This window comes from Bos javanicus, chromosome 3 (assembly GCF_032452875.1).
Source record: "Bos javanicus breed banteng chromosome 3, ARS-OSU_banteng_1.0, whole genome shotgun sequence".
NCBI classification, from domain to species: Eukaryota; Metazoa; Chordata; class Mammalia; order Artiodactyla; family Bovidae; genus Bos; species Bos javanicus.
The window spans coordinates 118,349,771-118,366,091 of NC_083870.1; the positions used below are offsets into that span (position 1 = coordinate 118,349,771).

General features: G+C 52.7%; 1 protein-coding gene and 2 long non-coding RNA genes across 6 annotated transcripts in view; 1 reads left to right on the top strand and 2 right to left on the bottom strand.

Annotated features, from left to right (window-relative positions):
• Positions 1 to 1,776, top strand: part of TWIST2 (twist family bHLH transcription factor 2) — a 52,081-nt gene extending 50,305 nt beyond the window's left edge. The window contains exon 2 of the mRNA XM_061412825.1: positions 1,041 to 1,776. The gene's annotated coding sequence lies outside the window, so the exon portion shown is untranslated. The remainder of the gene's footprint in view (positions 1 to 1,040) is intronic.
• On the bottom strand, positions 1,312 to 2,937 carry LOC133244959 (uncharacterized). Its single transcript, XR_009735567.1, has 2 exons — positions 2,152 to 2,937; positions 1,312 to 1,829 (listed from the first exon to the last, which is right to left on the bottom strand). It is a non-coding gene; the product is annotated as an uncharacterized LOC133244959 (long non-coding RNA).
• An 11-nt stretch (positions 2,938 to 2,948) lies between these two features.
• LOC133244958 (uncharacterized) lies at positions 2,949 to 9,277 on the bottom strand. 4 transcript variants are annotated; one of them, XR_009735564.1, is made up of 4 exons: positions 7,857 to 9,277; positions 5,479 to 5,562; positions 4,425 to 5,238; positions 2,949 to 4,271 (listed from the first exon to the last, which is right to left on the bottom strand). It is a non-coding gene; the product is annotated as an uncharacterized LOC133244958 (long non-coding RNA). The 4 variants fall into 4 exon arrangements; XR_009735566.1 differs by lacking the exon at positions 5,479 to 5,562 and having other exon boundaries at positions 2,949 to 4,090; positions 4,181 to 4,271; positions 7,857 to 9,274; XR_009735565.1 differs by lacking the exon at positions 5,479 to 5,562 and having other exon boundaries at positions 2,949 to 4,274; positions 7,857 to 9,274.
• Positions 9,278 to 16,321: the final 7,044 nt, after the last annotated feature.

Consider the following 16,321-nt stretch of genomic DNA (forward strand, 5'->3'; position numbering starts at 1 on the left):
GGTCCCAGAGCCCCCTGAGCTACAGGGCCTCAGTGTGGAGCCCAGGCTCCAGCGGAGGGCGGGGCACGTCCCTGCTGCTGCCTCCTACTGCCCAGCGGGGTCAGACCACACACACACACACACACACACACACACACGCACGAGTGAAGTGTGAGTCAGCCCGCCAGCCACGCCCAGGCCCCTCTTCTGGTTGAGACGCCTCACTTGACTAGTGCAAGGTGATAAGAGTGTGGGAACCCAGTGAGATACATGTGGGACCTCCCTATACATTCTTTTTGCAGCTGTCTGTGAATATATGGTTATTTCAAAAGCACAGGTTTAAGGACTGACCTGGTGGTCCACTGGTTTAGAATCCGCCTTGCAATGCAGGGGACTCAGGTTCGGTCCCTGGTCGGGCAACTAAGCCCACCCACCACCACTGCTGAGCCCGTGCACTGCAGCTAAGACCCAAGCAGAGTAAGTAAGTAAGTGCATTTTTTTTTAAAGCTCAGGTTTAAACAGTCATCTCCCTCTGCCAGCCCCGACTCCACGGCTGCCCCATTGCTCTGCATCCTCACTCCCCACCCCCACCACGGCTGGCTTTGCTCTCACCGTGACCTCGCAGCCCCAACAGTCACCTCACCCTCACCTCCTTCCCTTTCCGGGGGGGGCACTGTTTCTGTCCACGGGAGCCCGCCTGGGGCTCCTCCATGGGGCGGCAGCAGCCTGCGGGGCACCGTGTGGGACGAGGCTCTGGTGGGCGCGGGAGACAGGGCATCCGGCCCTCGGGGTCTGGGAGTGGCAGCAGAGGGTGGAGGTGGGGAGAGAGGGAGCCCTCTGGGCCGGGCCTGGGTCCCTGGGGGCAGCGGCCTGCAGGCGCCTGGTGGCCCTGACCACGGCCGCCTGTCCAGCTCCTGCCGGGAGGATGGGGCAGGCAGGTATCAGAGCAGCTCACAGCTGTCACGTCCTGTCATGGGAAGGCCACGGGGTGAAACAGCCACGCGGTCCCAGGACGCGAGGGCTGCGGCGGCTTCTCAACCTCCCTGTACCTTGTCTTCCAGACTCTCTTGCGGGGCTGAGTGCAACTGGCATCGGGGAACGTCCGAGTCTGCAACTTCTGAAACCCGAACGACCTCCAGGAAGCCCGCCGCCCCATCATCTCGGCGCTCCCGCACGGCGTCCAGACAAGGGCCCAGCGGCAGCCCCCCGGACCACACGGCCTCCGCCCCCGAGACGCCCCTACCCAGGAAGTGGCGCTCACGGTCCGTCTCGCCGGTCCATCTCTCACGGTGCCATCCTCGCCGCTGTTTGAGAGTGTTCATAGACCCAAGCTTGGGTTCTGTTTTTTTATTTTTTTTTATTTTTTAAGGGGGCGGGGATTGATTCTGAAGATCGCTGAATTCAGGAACACATTTACAAGGATTTTGATTTTGTATTTCCCTCTAAGTGCCTTTTTTTTTTTTAGTGTATATTTTTACAAAAATAAACCAGAAATGCCTTCCTGTACATTCTGTTTCAACTGGACCAAGGCTCTTAACAAAGGAACCTCGAGCTACACTCCCCACCCCCGACCCCAGCCTCTGCATGACTGTCTCAAGTTAGCCTGGAATTCTCACCTCTCCCCTTTCTCTTCCTCCATGATTCGCTCAGCTAACCATTTTTTTTTTTAATATTTTCTGTTTCAGTGTATATGTTGCTTATTTGTTTTATTTATTGAGATGTCTTTAACGAGCTCAGTGACTGCAGCGTGGCTGTGTATACTGCTCCCCTCCCAGGAACAATAAAGACGTCCCTGCAGCCCCCGTCTTCCGTCTCTTCTCTACACTGCAGCCTGAGCACGGCCTGAGAACCTTGGAACCGGTTGCAAAAATAACAATCGCGTCACTTTAAAGGGGACCAGCAGGGATGTGAGACGTGTTAGGCTGTGCATGACTGTAGAACTTTCTAGAACCACCAGTGCTGATGTGGTTGAGCGTGTTCAGCAGGCCCAGGTCTGGGAAAGCTGGCCTCAGCCCCTCCATGTGCCCGTCTGCTACCCCCGACCCCCATCAGCCACCCATCCTATGTCCTACCCCCGCGGTCTGAGGTCATTGCCAGCCAGGGCCAGCCCTGCAGAGCCTCCCCGGGTGGAATTCCTTGCCTGCCCCAGACACGACCTCCGTGCCCACTTACGTTTACCTCCTGGTGGGTCACTGTCTGCTCTGTGTGCCTTCGGTTTCCCTGATGACGAATTCCACGGCAGCTGTCCCGCCCCCTGCAGCCCAGTCCATGTGGCTGGGCAAAGGTGAGGGTACTATGCCTGTGAGTGCAGGTAAGGAGGGAGCCTTGGGGCAGAGGCCCCACGGAGGCCATGGTCTGCAGCCAAGAAGGAGACTGTGGCCCTGGTGGGCAGGGGGATGGTGCAGACACGCTCCACGTTGGGCAGGAAGTCCCACTCCCCACCTGCTGGCCTCCTTACTATGTCCGTGGGCATCAGTAGGAGCTGGGGTGATGCCCAGGTAAAGGGTTTCTGGCCAGGGAGCTGCAAGTCCCCTGCTCACCACCCTGAGGCTCCAGAAGCATGGCTCATGGGGGACAGCTGGTACCTGGGTCAGCTGGATGGAGCTGTCCATGGGTGAGAGGCCATGCAGACCCCGTGCCGCCTCCAGACAAGGTTCTGGAGACTGGGGTCTGGGCCAGAACGTGCTGGACCCTGAAGCTTCTCACCCCAGTCTTTACTCCTGTTCCCACAAGAAAGGCAGACGCTCCAGAGATGCCAGCCTGTCCTCAACTTCCATCACTTTGCTGGCTCCTAGAAGTGACCTTGGTGCGGCGCCCTGCAGCCCGAGCCCCAGGGGCCTCTGCATCCAGCAAACACAGACAGACAGCTGCACACACACGCATGCTGCACACACACGCGTGCTGCACACACACGCATGCTGCACACGCGCGCATGCTGCGCACACACGCATGCTGCACACACACATGCTGCACACACGCATGCTGCACACACACGCATGCTGCATACACATGCGTGCTGCACACACACGCGTGCTGCACACACGCATGCTGCATACACACGCATGCTGCACACACACATGCTGCACACACACACATGCTGCACACACACGCATGCACCTGGACTCCTTGCCGAGGCCTTGGAAGGCAGAGCTGCTGTCTTGGCAATGAAGTCCCGCCCTGTCCTGTGCTGTCCCGCAGGGTCCTTGAGGCCTTTGGAGGTCATGAAGACTGCGAAGGTCACGGTCGTTCCCCGGGGGCTGATTAGAGGCATGCCAGATCAAATCATCGGAAACTTACGGGTGGGGTGGCCACAGAGAACGTTCTTGATTTCCGAATTGCAAAGTCCACGCCCCCTCCTCCTAGAGCTGGAGGGGTATCTTTCGTCCCTGCAGACTGACCAGCCCCTCGGTCTCTACTTCCGGTGACCAGGCCCTGTGAGCCTCCCACGCCCAAGCCCAAGGCAGAGGGCCTGGCCAGGGGTGACCACAGAGGGGGCAAGGAACAAGGAGTGCCCATGCAGGTGAGCACACAGGTACCCACACCGGAGAGTCAGGAGACCCCGAGGCCAAAGTTCAAGGAAAGAACCCAGTCATATCTGGGGACCCACGAAACCCACTCTTTGCCTCTGGATCCCTCCCCTGTGTGGACACATGCTCAGAGGAAGCCCACTTCTCCAGGTCCAGGCCTCCAGGTCCTGTGATGAGAATAGTGATCTCCAGTTAGCGGTTTGATGGCCACTGTCTACCTACTGTGTTGTCTGAGGGCTCACCTATCTATGTCTCCCTCCCTCTACCTAATCAGGTAGAGTTTCTTAAATTAACATTGCCATCCACAAGTTTTCCATGGAAATGTGGAAAGAGGTAGTAATACCTAGGCCATGAGAAGCATCTTTCAATAGCACAAGTGGTGTCCATCTGGGTCTCTGGAACTGACAAAGCCAAGGGGACCATTCCAGGGGGCCCTGAACACACATCACAGAAAAGGCTCTGGATAAAACTGCTACACTTCCGGGTTCCACTTAGTAACAGCTGGAGGAGGCCGTCCGTCTAGGCAGCTCGTTCTCCCGGCACCGCTTCAGGTCTCGTGCAAGGAGAACCCGCTGGACTGAACCCTCCCAACGGAAAGTAAACGTCACCATTAGCAGTTGAGCCAGGCCGCCTGGCCAACAGCAGGATCATTGACCAAAAGAGAGGCCCTCTACCTCTTAGTGAGTGTCCACTCCACTGCAGGTACGTATCCAGCCTCTCTGGCCTCTAGTTCTGCGGTCACCTCTCCCTTCAAAGCAAAATGTCCTGCTTAGAGTGAAAAAAAAAAAAAAACCTGAATACAGGCACAAATCCTTCACAATCTGAGCCCCTACTTTACAATGCCCCCTTGGGCGGTGGGGAGGGGGCAGAAGCCGTGACCCCACTCCCAGCCCAGGCACACCCTATAGCCCTTCTGACCTCAGGAGTCTTTGCAAAGTTCGCCGCGGTGTGGGAGTCCCTTCCAAGGGGCAGCCAGAGGGGTGAGCAATCCGACCCTTCCCTGCTGTGTTCAGAGCTGCCGGGGAGACTCCCGGCCTCACTGAGTCCTTTCTTGGTCCCTTCGGGTCAGTTTAAATCTACAAAACTCAGGGCATCAAAGATCAAGGTTTGATTCAAGGGAGGAAACTGCGGGATTGCAGGGGCCGTAGAAACTCAGTGTTCCCCAGAGCCCAGCACACCCAGGGAGCAGGAGGGAGGCGGCCCGCTGCAACTGCAGGTCCCTTACTGCCAGACCTGAAGCCACCTTTGGGTGTTTCTACACAAGATGTTTCCAGCTGGGATGTGGCGGTTTGGGCATGTCTTCTCGGGCAACGATAAAACCCAAGGGCATTTAGAGATGAGCTTACCAGAATCCTGAGACACCATATCAGAGGGGCAAGGAGGAGATGGAAGCTTTGAAGTCCCGACATCCCTGCTGTTCTAGATTTTGCTGTAAAACATGTCCCCTTCGGTGGACACTTTCGCTCTTGCGCGTGCGTGAACAGAGCTGGCGGGTGATGAGTTTCTAGGGACTCTGACTCCTCGGTGTTGCTGGAAGAGCTGAGCTGCGACGCTCCCAGCCTTCTCTCTGGGCTGGATGTCGGATGTGTCTTGCTTCCCATGCCGTGGTCCAGCTCTGCTCACTGAGACGTTCCAGGCCGAGAGGTCTCCAGACATCATTCATGGGAAGAGAGGCTCAGAACTGGCGCCAGGTGAACTTGGGCTGGGGACTCCTCTGATAAGACTTCGGCTGCTGCATCCATGAGTATGTAAAGAGAAAAGGTCAGCAGGTGTTCTGACCCCGGGGGTGGTCGAGCACCCAGCCCCTCCCCGCTCCACACCTTCCAGACTCCCCCTGTCACACTCAAGGGGCAGGCTCCTCCCAGAGCACCCCTTGGTGTGGCCTGGGTGACAGTGTCCCCCCTTGAGTGGACAGGGACCAATCTTGGGTTCCTTAGTGGGCTTCCGGTGCCCAGCTGTGCTCAGCACTCACTTCTTGCCGTCTGGTGTCAGCATCAATCTGCGTGCTTCACCCAGGTGTGTGTTTTTCCCGGCATCGCCACGCAACCCACATCACCTATCAGGAAGGCGGCAGATTGAGTAAGAGGCGACTGGAGCTCTGAGCGCCCAGCCCGGGGAGGTGGCTGCCGTCGGGTGGATGGACATCCTGACCCAGGAAGTAGGGGGCTGTCTGTGCTCCCCGCAGGGTGCAGCCAGCCCAGGCCAGGGGCTGGCTGTCGGCCCTCATGCTCCAGGCTTGAGACAAGGACAGAGGAGGGCACAGAGGCCCCGACCCTCCCCGGCCTGAAAAAGGTCCCCCGCCCCGAGCCCTGGAGGAGACAGCCTGCCCACCAAGCCGTGAACAGCTGGGGCCCCAGAGAGACGGGGTGGTTCTGGTTCCGTTTTCTCTGGTGCCTTCTCTCTCCTCTGGTTGGTCCACAGCTGTTGTTTGCAGCGTGTGTGATACCACGTCCCCAGAGCAAGCAGACACAGTCCCCGTCGGGAACTGGCTTTGAGGTCTGTCTCCCCAGCTGTGAAGTGGGGATAAAACCCCACTGCTGCCTTTCTCGTGGGGCTTTGTGACAACCGGCAAGGCCGTCTGTGTAAAACCGTCTCTAGCCTCGGCTCACCGTCCGTAGGTTGCCCACAGGGTCCCGGAGTGAGCAGACATGGGACACCGCCACGCTCTGCTGACCCCACGGAGTGTTTGTGTGTCTCTCCGGTTTATCTTTTAACCAGCTGATTGGCTTTGGGGCAGGGACCAAGCAGGAGGGAGGCTGGGTCTCCCTTCACACGTGCCTATTCCCACCCACTCCACGGAGAAAGTCAGGGAGAAGGTTTTCTCTGCACAACCCCAGCTCCCCACGGTTCTTTAGTTTCTGTGCGTGGTCAGAAGCTCAGCTGAGCCAGTGGGCTGGGTCCCCGGTTCTCAAACCAGCTGAGAGTGAAGTTTCAGCCGGGGAGGGGATGGGCCGGGAGAGACAGCCCGCCCCCCACATTCCCGCCCCTCCTCCACCCGCCTGGTGCCCTCAGGAGGTCATGCAGAGTGACTCGTGGGTGCTGGGGGCAGGCAGAGGCCGAGAGACCCTTGGCTTAGTCAGACATCTGAATGAGCTCAGAATAAGAGCCCTGGGAGAAGGCGCTTTGGAGGAGGGGTGCTTTCCTGGAGGAGCCCCGGCTAAGCTCAAGAAGGTCCAAGAAACCGCGGGAGAATGGCTCCAGGAACAGCGCTGTGCCCGGGAGGGCCAGGTCCTCAGGGCGGCCGGGACGGTGCCTGGCCTCAGGGCCCAGGAACGGACACGGGGGAGGTAGCCACGTGGCCGGCCGTCTCCCCCGGCTCTGAGCGGCAGGTGATTGGAGCAGGTGCTTGTGGCAGCTCCCAGAGAAGGTGCCAGCAGGGTAGGCCTCCTCTGAGCCGCCCGACCCCGTCGGGTTCCAAGCCTTGAGTTTCTAAGGGGAGCCCTTCAGCAAACGGCCCCCCTAGACGAGTGCCCACAGTGCTCGGTCCCTGCAGGGCCCATCACCTGGGAACCTGGATGCTGCAGGAAAACACCCGTGGGTCCCGGAAGAGACAGGAAGGAGGCTCCGTGAAGCCTGAGACTCCGGCTGGGGACACCCTGCTGGGGACAGTCGCCCTTCAGGGCAGAGTGCGGGGTGCAGAGAGGGGACCCGAAGATCCACCAGCTATGACAGAGGAGCAGCGTGCCTGAACGCTGATCCAACCTCGCCACAACCCCGTCCTTCTCCCCAGAGTGAGACCAGGGCATGGGCTGTGTCGTTTCCCCCTTCACAATTGTCACGATTTCAGAATTTTACAAGGTGAAAAAAAGAAAAAAAGAACCTTTTGGACATACTGGCATCATTCATCATAACCCACTGCCAAATAGTGACCTTCACAATGACCCCTGGGAAAGAGCACCGCAGCCAGGGTGACGGGTGGGGATCCAGGGGAGCGCGAGGGGCACCCTCACGCCTGCCCACGCCGGGGGGGCCTGCGTGCATAGAAGCAGAAAGAACCAGGAGACCTGTCTCTGATTTGATGAAACATAACACAAAAAAACGACAACAGCAAATAGCCTGTTTTCCCTGTTTCCGCATCTGTGAGGCAGGGGTCCTGGAGACCAGCTGCGATCCGCAGACCTCTAGGGGACACAAATGTGGCAACACGGGAGCCTGTGTCCTGGGAAGGGCAGCCCAGACGTGTGCTCTCGCTGCGGGCTGTGGGGGGCCGTGTCGACACCCACCTTCTCAACACCCAGAGACTGGAAGAACCTCCAGGAGAGCATCAGGAGCTGAGTCCAGCCTCCAGCATCCTGATCTCAGGACCAGGTCATGAACCCGGATCTGCAAATGGGAAGGCAGATGACTCACCTCCGCCTGACCTGCTAAAAATGCACATCCTCTCGGGGTCAAGGTATCCAAAACCTGTGCTTGATTGAGCTCTTCTCCATCTGTGGTGACATTCCGTCTGCTGCAGCCCTCAGGAGGGCGGGGACTGCATGGTACCAGGCAACGTGACCAATGAGTCATGCCAAGGCCTCAGGGAGGGGGAGGGGTGATCTGCTCATCCTGAGACTCGTCTTCTCATGTCCTGGTCAGATACTCCATCTCCCAACAGTGTGGGGGGCGGGGGGATAAATGTTTACTCGGCACACAGAGTGTTTTTTCTCACGGATTTTTTTTAATCAGACCCTCCATAAAACAGGATGTTGCTCCTTCGTCTTGTTACTGCTTTATTTTAGTTCCGATTTCGAAAACATCATTTGGACGCCAAGATGAACAAAACCTGGCTCTTCATGTTGTTGGGAATTGACCCAACAATTCACAGATTAAAAAAAAACAAAACAAAACGAATCACACTGGAAAGAGTTGCACATTCTGTTCATCAGAGGATCTGCTGACCCTGCAGACCCGGTTCCTCCCACTGTCCGCGTGGGGAGTTGTGAGAATTAATAAAAACCAAAATGAAAGCTCCCTGCCTGCGCCTTGGTGTCTTCTGTGTGGATAGCGCCTTCCTGCCCACAGCTCCTCTGGGCAAACGGCCATCCCTCTGTGCGGCCACCGTGGTCCCAACCCCCGTCCCCTGCCCAGGCCATCTGGAACAGGGTGCATGTTGGACCAAGTGCAGCCAGCTGCTCGGATGCCAAGGGCATGTGGCCTGGGTGGCCGTGGTCAAGAAGATGGGCCAAGCAGCATCCTCCTGGGAACTGGGATGCAGGCGGGTCTTGGTGGCAGTGGGAGCTGAGGCCATAAGCCTGCATCTCTAGAGTCACAGCTGGGATGAAGGTGCGGTGACTTCGGCCCCCAAAGAAGCCGGAGAGAGAAAGGGGCCGGACCTATGAGGGAGGAGAGAGAGCTGGCCGGCAGGGGAGCCCTGGAGAGAAGCGGGGATGACCGCCCCACCCCAGGAGCAAGTAGAGAGAGGGGCCATCTGATCCTCAATGTCCTCACCTTCCAGACCGTGTGCCCTGTGGTCCAGACGTCTCTCAGGGCCTTGCTCACTTCCTCCTGCATGCAGGATAAGTCACTTCTGTCGTGTCTGACTCTTGGCGATGCTTTGAGCCGCAGCCCGCCAGGCTCCTCCATCCATAGGAGTCTCCAGGCAAGAACATTCCAGACCCAGGGATCAAACCTGCCTCTCTTATGTCTCCTGCATCGGCAGGGGAGAGTTCTTTACCACCTGGGAAGCCCGCATCCTCCTGACCCAGCTCTTCTACAGTCCTGTGGAGAAATGAGCTGTGTGGAACCCTGACCTGACTGTGTGACCTCGGGGCTCAGAAATTCTCAGCCTCTGCCCCAGGGCTCCCAGCCACTTGTCCTGGACCCCTGGTCCCCTCTGGTTCGTGCTTTCAAATGCACGCGAGGGAGTTCACATTCCCTGGACAACACTCGACCCACAGGACGCGAGCTGGAGGAGAAACATTCCCCTTCTGTGGCTCGGGAGGACTGCTCTGCTCAGCAGGCCCTCGGCAGCATGGAGCCCCCGTCCACCACTCCCCCAGCACAGCCAGGCACCCTTGGCTCAGTTTCCCCTCCTCCCCGGCTTCCTTGTCCCAGGGCCCCCATCTCTCGTTCCCTGGAAACTTAATAGAATAGGCCACTTGGGCAAAAAAGTGTCGACTCAGACTCTGCTTTGCAGGGGACACCAAGCAAGGACAACCCTTCTCCAGAGGCGATGTAAGTGAACCTCTCTTCCTGGCTACACAAGCCACCATCCATAGGGTGCTTTACAAGGCAGTTTGACACTTCGACTTCCAAGAACGTGACGAACTTGGTGACTCAAACCAAATTCCTGCTGATAATCAGTGGGATGGGAAAAAAGTCTTTTAAAATCTTCTTAAAAGCAGGGAAGAGCAAACGAGATGCTGAGAAATTGAGAGCCTAAAATGGAGGCGGAAACGGGCCCCAAGACACAGAGCGTGGCAGCGGCCTGCGGCCTGAGGGTATTTGGAGACTCAAGACGACGTGGGCTGCGTGGGTTTACATGATGCAGAAACCTCTAAAAATGGGCAGTTGAATAAAAGAGCCTGTCTTCATGGATCTGAGACCCCCAGATGGACCCCTGCTTTCCCAGATCACACTGAGGGGCTTTAAGGTGACTTGGAGCTGAGTAGAGAGGGAGACACACCCGTGAGAAGCTGTAAACACGAGCCAACCCTGATGTGTGTGCACCTTAAATTTGTATTACTCTGTGGCCAGAACAAAATGAAAATGGAATTCTGAAAACATGTCCAAGTAACCCACAGGCGGCAGGAGAAAGATAACAGGGAAAGGAAGATCAGTGAGAACAAACAGCAGCTGCCCCCAAATGCAGATTTAAAGGCAAAGCAGTGTTGAGAGGAAAGTTTATAGCACTAAGGGCTTAGGCATGAAAAGAAGAAAAACCCCAAATCAGCATCTGAACTCCCACCTGAAAAACCCATAAAAACAACAAAAGAATTCAGAGCAAGCAGAAGTAAGAAATTAATAAAGATAGGATAAATCAGCATCATTCGAAACGCAGCAGCAGAGAAACTCGTAAATAAAGGAGGGAAGGCGCTCTGAAATAATTGGTAAAATCGGCACTCCTCCAGAAGTACTAGCAGAGAAAAAAAAGACAAAAATTGCTAATAAGGAAACAAAGGATTTTATTCTAGAGACTTTAGACATTAAGAGGGTAGTAAGCAAATCCTGGGCTTCCCTGATAGCTCAGATGGTAAAGAATCCGCCTACACTGCAGGTGATCCAGGTTTGATCCCTGGATTGGGAAGATCCCCTGGAGAAGGGAATGGCAACCCACTCCAGTATTCTTGGTCACCGAGCAGCCTGTCGGGCAACAGTCCATGGGGTCACAAAGAGTCAGACACGACTGAGAAAATACTACAAACACCTCTATGTACATTTGCCAGCTTAGATGAAAAGGACAAATTCCTCAGACAAAAAATGTACTGCAATTCACCTAATAGGAAATAGAACTCTCTGGCCCAGGAGGCTTCACTGAGGATTCTACTGTTTAAAAAGAATTATCACCAATTTTACCCCATCTGTTCCAGAAAACAGAAGAGGAGGAAAAGTTCCCAGTTCATTCTATGAAGCTAGTAACACCCTGATGCCAAAACTGGAGGAAGACATTACAAAAAATAGAAAACTATAGACCAATATCTCTCATGAATATAGATGCAGAAATCCTTAACAAAATGTTGGCAAATAAGTTCAACAGCATATAAAAACAAATATACACTATAGCTGGAATCAAGATTGCCGGGAGAAATATCAATAACCTCAGATATGCAGATGACACGGGAGAAGGCAATGGCACCCCACTCCAGTATTCTTGCCTGGAAAATCCCATGGACGGAGGAGCCTGGTGGGCTACAGTCCATGGGGTCGCTAAGAGACGGACAGGACTGAGCGACTTCACTTTCACTTTTCACTTTCATGCATTGGAGAAGGAAATGGCAACCCACTCCAGTGTTCTCGCCTGGAGAATCCTAGGGACAGGGGAGCCTGGTGGGCTGCAGTCTATGGGGTCACACAGAGTCGGACACGACTGAAGTGACTTAGCAGCAATAGCATGCAGACGACACCACCCTTATGACAGAAAGTGAAGAGGAACTAAAGAGCCTATTGATGAAAGTGAAAGTGGAGAGTGAAAAAGCTGGCTTAAAACTCAACATTCAAAAAACTAAGGTAGGGCATCCGGTTCCATCACTTCATAGCAAATGGGAAAACAATGGAAACAGTGACAGACTTTATTTTCTTGGGCTCCACAATCACCACAGATGGTGACTGCAGCCATGAAATTAAAAGACACTTGCTCATTGGAAGAAAAGCTATGATCAACCTAGATAGCATATTCAAAAGCAGAGACATTACTTTGCTGACAAAGGTCTGTCTAGTCAAGGTTTTTCCATTAGTCATGTATGGATGTGAGAGTTGGACTATAGAGAAAGCTGAGCACTGAAGAATTGATGCTTTAGACCTGTGGTGTTGGAGAAGACTCTTGAGAGTCCCTTGGACTGCAAGGAGATCCAACCTGCCAATCCTAAAGGATATCAGTCCTGAATATTCATTGGAAGGACTGATGCTGAAGCTGAAATTCTAATACTTTGGCCACCTGACAGGAAGAGCTGACTCATTGGAAAAGACCCTGATGCTGGGAAAGATTGAGGGCAGGAGGAGAAGGGGACGACAGAGAAGAAGATGGTTGGATGGTATCACCTACTTGATGGACATGAATTTGAGCAAGCTCTGGGAGTTGGTGATGGACAGGGAAGCTTGACCTGCTGCAGTCCATGGGGTCACAAAGAGTTGGACACGACTGAGCAACTGAACTAAACTGATGACCACGTAGGATCTATTCTGGATATGCAAGGAATTTAATGAATATAACCCATCATGTTAAAAGACTAAAAAGGAAAAATCAAATGATTTTATCTGATGCACAAAAAAGCATTTGAAAGTATTCAAAATCCATGATAAAAAGTTCATTATAAAAAGTAAATAAATGTCTCAGAAAGGGGGACTTTCTCAACTTAATAGAGAACATGCCCACTCTTACCACTCTGCTAAGTCACTTCAGTCGTGTCCGACTCTGTGTGACCCCATAGACTGCAGCCCACCAGGCTCCCCTGTCCCTGGGATTCTCCAGGCAAGAACAGTGGAGTGGGTTGCCATTTCCTTCTCCAGTGCATGAAAGTGAAAAGTGAAAGTGAAGTCGCTCAGTCGTGTCCAACTACTAGCGACCCCATGGACTGCAGCCTACCAGGCTCCTCCGTCCATGGGATTTTCCAGGCAGGAGTACTGGAGTGGGGTGCCACTTACCACTCTAACTTAACATATAGCTGGAAATTTTAGCGAGTTCAGTAGGTCAAGAAAAGGAAATAAAGTGCATACAATTGAAAAGAATAAATAAAATCGTTGCTATTTGCAGATGACCTGGTTTTCTACATAGAAAATCTTAAGGAGTCTATTTAAATTCCGCAGACTTGTGTGTGCATTCAGCAAGGCAACAGGATGCAAGATGAACATACAGAAATCAATTGCATTTATATATATTAGCAATGAACACACAAACTCCCCAATTTAAAATACAACACCATTTACTATTAATCTCTAAAATGGAAATTCTTGGGTATATAAATCTAACAACACATGTACGGGACTTGCATGCTGAAAACCACACAATGTGGGTGAAAGAAATCAAAGCTGATCTAAATAAATGGAGAGACACACCAGGTTTGTGTGTTGCAAGAATCAACACAGCTGAGATCCCAATCCTCCCCAGATCAGTATACAGGTTGAAAGCAACCCCCACAAAAACCCCAGCAGGAATTTTTATAGCTAGAGACAAAATTATTCTAAAATTTATGTGGAAAGCAAAGTAACCAATAGCTAAAATCATTTGCAGCAGAAGAAAGTAGAAGGAATAAATCAATCCTACTCCAAGACTCACTGTTTAGCTACAGTAATCAATATTATATGATTTTGGCAAAGGGACAGACATATAGGTCAATGGAATAGAATGGAGAACACAGAAATAGACCCATGCAAATATTCTCAGCTGGTTTTTGATAAAGGACAAAAGCAATTCAGTGGAGGAAAGATAGACTTTTTAACCAATGTAGCAACTGGACATTAAAAGGCAAAAAAAAAAGAACTTCAGCCTAAGTATTTCTCTTTATACAATATTAACACAAAACAGATCACAAAGTAAACATAAAATCTAAAACTGTAAACTTTGGGGGGAAGAAAAAGAGAAAGACTTTATATCTTAGGCTTGGCAAAAAGTTCTTAGAGTTGATACCTCAAATGCAACCTAAAAAAGGAAAATTAATAAGCTGAATTTCCTCAAAATTTAAAAACGTTTGCTGTGAAAGACTGAGTTAAGAGAATAACAAAAACAGATGACAGACCAGAAGAACAGTTGTAAACCCCTTACCTGACAGAGGGCTGGCATCCAGAATACGTAAAGAACTTCTAAGTCTCAGCAGTAAGGAAAAGACAAGCAGTTCAACTGGGAAATGATCAAAAGACGTGGACAGACATTTCACCAGCGAGAACACACAGAACAGAAATAAGCACATGAAAAATGCTCGACCTCATTAGGCACCAGACAAATGCAGATTACAATCCAAAGTATAACCACGCACCTACCAGAAGGTCTAAAATGCACATTAGTGACAGCACCAAATATTGATGAAGATGTGGGGAAATTGAAATATTCATGGCTCGTGGAAATGTAAAATGACACAGCTGCTCTGGAAAAGCACTTGGGAAGTTTCTCAGAACATTAAACATGCAACTACTATATGACCCAGCAGTCTCACTCCTGGGCATTTATCCCAGAAAAGGAAAACAGGCTCACACAAAAACTGCACACGAATGTTTACTGCAGTTTAACTGAAAATAGCCCCAAACTGGCACCAACCTGGATTTCCTTCAACAGGTGTGTAGTTAGGCTGTGGTCCACCCACACCGTGGAACATCACTCAGCAACACATAGGAATGAACTACCAACACACACAATAGCCTGGATGGATCTCCAGGGAATCATGGTCAGTGAAATAGCCAGTTCCAAAAGATGACATGCTGTACAATTCTATTGATGTAACATACTTGAAATGACAAAATTATGGAAACGGAGAGCAGAATAGCAGTTGCCAGGGATTAGGGAGAGGAGGCAGAAAGGAAGTGGGTATAGCTTTATGTAAGGCAGCAAGGTGAGGGGCCCTCGTGGTGATGGCGTGTGGACTGACTGAGGGATGAGAGGCTCTGTATCATGCCTGTGTCAGTGTTTGTTCCCTGGATGTGATACTGCACTGAAGCTTTAAGCTCAGTTGGTAAAGAATCCACCTGCAGTGCAGGAGACCCCGGTTCGATTCCTGGTTCGGGAAGATCCCCTGGAGAAGGGATAGGCTACCCACTCCAGTATTGTTGGGCTTCCCTTGTGGCTCAGCTGGTAAAGATTCTGCCTGCACTGCGGGAGACCTGGGTTTGATCCCTGGGTTGGGAAGGCTGCCCACTCCATTATTCTGGCCTGGAGCATTCCATGGACTGTATAGTCCCTGGGGTCGCAAAGAGTCAGATACGACTGAGTGACTTTCACTTTCACCATTGGGGGAGACTGGCTGATGCATACGTGGGATCTCTGTATCATTCCTTCCAGCCGCGTGGGAATCAACAGTTGTCTCGAAATAAACATTTTAATTAAAAATAAAAATACATCAAAGTAAAATGGAATGAAGTGGATACTCTCCACTGTGAAGAAGGCAGCTCTGCACATTGTGGTGTTGGAAAGGGTGGTGATTGACTTGGGTGAGTGTGGGGACCTTGTGTGGGTCACAGGGCACCTTCAGCTGGTGGCTGCCTTGCTTTGGGTGTCCCCCCCTCCTCATGTGAGAGATGAAAGAAGGGATGTTTTCAAAAGCCCCCAAGGTTTTCCAAAGGTTTTCCTTCCAAGTTGGAAGCACAGTCCGTGCTTGTTGATATCTTGATGGTATCTGCCTCGAGGTCTGTATTTCCAATGTGCTAAGCTGTGAATCTTCATTTAGGCTCCTTTGTGATGCCCAAGAGGACAATGGTCAGAGCCTACGTCTTTCTTCTGCCTTTACTGTCTGTCTGTCTGCGCATTAACTGCAGCATAAGCCCCAGGAGGGTCTGATCGTTCTCTATCTCGTTTCCTGCTGGCTCTCCAGGCCCTACCATGGGGCTCAGCCTACAGGGTCTGCTCAGTGAAGTATTGAACCGATTGAGTGGCAAGCCTATTTTGGTTTTGGTCTGGCGTGCCAGCCAGGACTGCTGATCCAAAGCAGAGGACTCAGCCCCTCATGGGAGAGCCTCCCTGCACCTGTGTGAATACTCACTCCACTTGCTGATTGTGCTAAGTCACTCAGTTGTGTCCTACTCTCAGCGACCCCATGGACTGTTGCCTGCCAGGCTCCTCTGTCCATGGGATTCTCCAGGCAGGAATATGGAGTGGGCTGCCATGCCCGCCTCCAGGGGATCTTCCCAACCCAGGGATCGAACCCTCGTCTTTTATGTCTCCTGCACTGGCAGCGGGTTCTTTAGCACTCGCACCGCCTGGGAAGCCCAAATGAGGTGACTGAGTCCTGTTTAATCTCTCCCAGCACGAGACAGTGAGCATTTGCGCTAGCAAATCACAGCCGAGTGAAAAGTGCACACACACAGGTGAGCACAAGTCCTGGGACGCACCGAGCAGTTCCGGTCACGCCGTTTCTCCCCAGGGTCCCCCACGAGGCACAGGGTCCTCTGAGAAGTACTTTCTGTGTTCCCCACGTCCTTCCTTGTCCCCTTGCTTCTGCTGCGCCAGCCCTTCTCACGCTGCCCATCAAGCT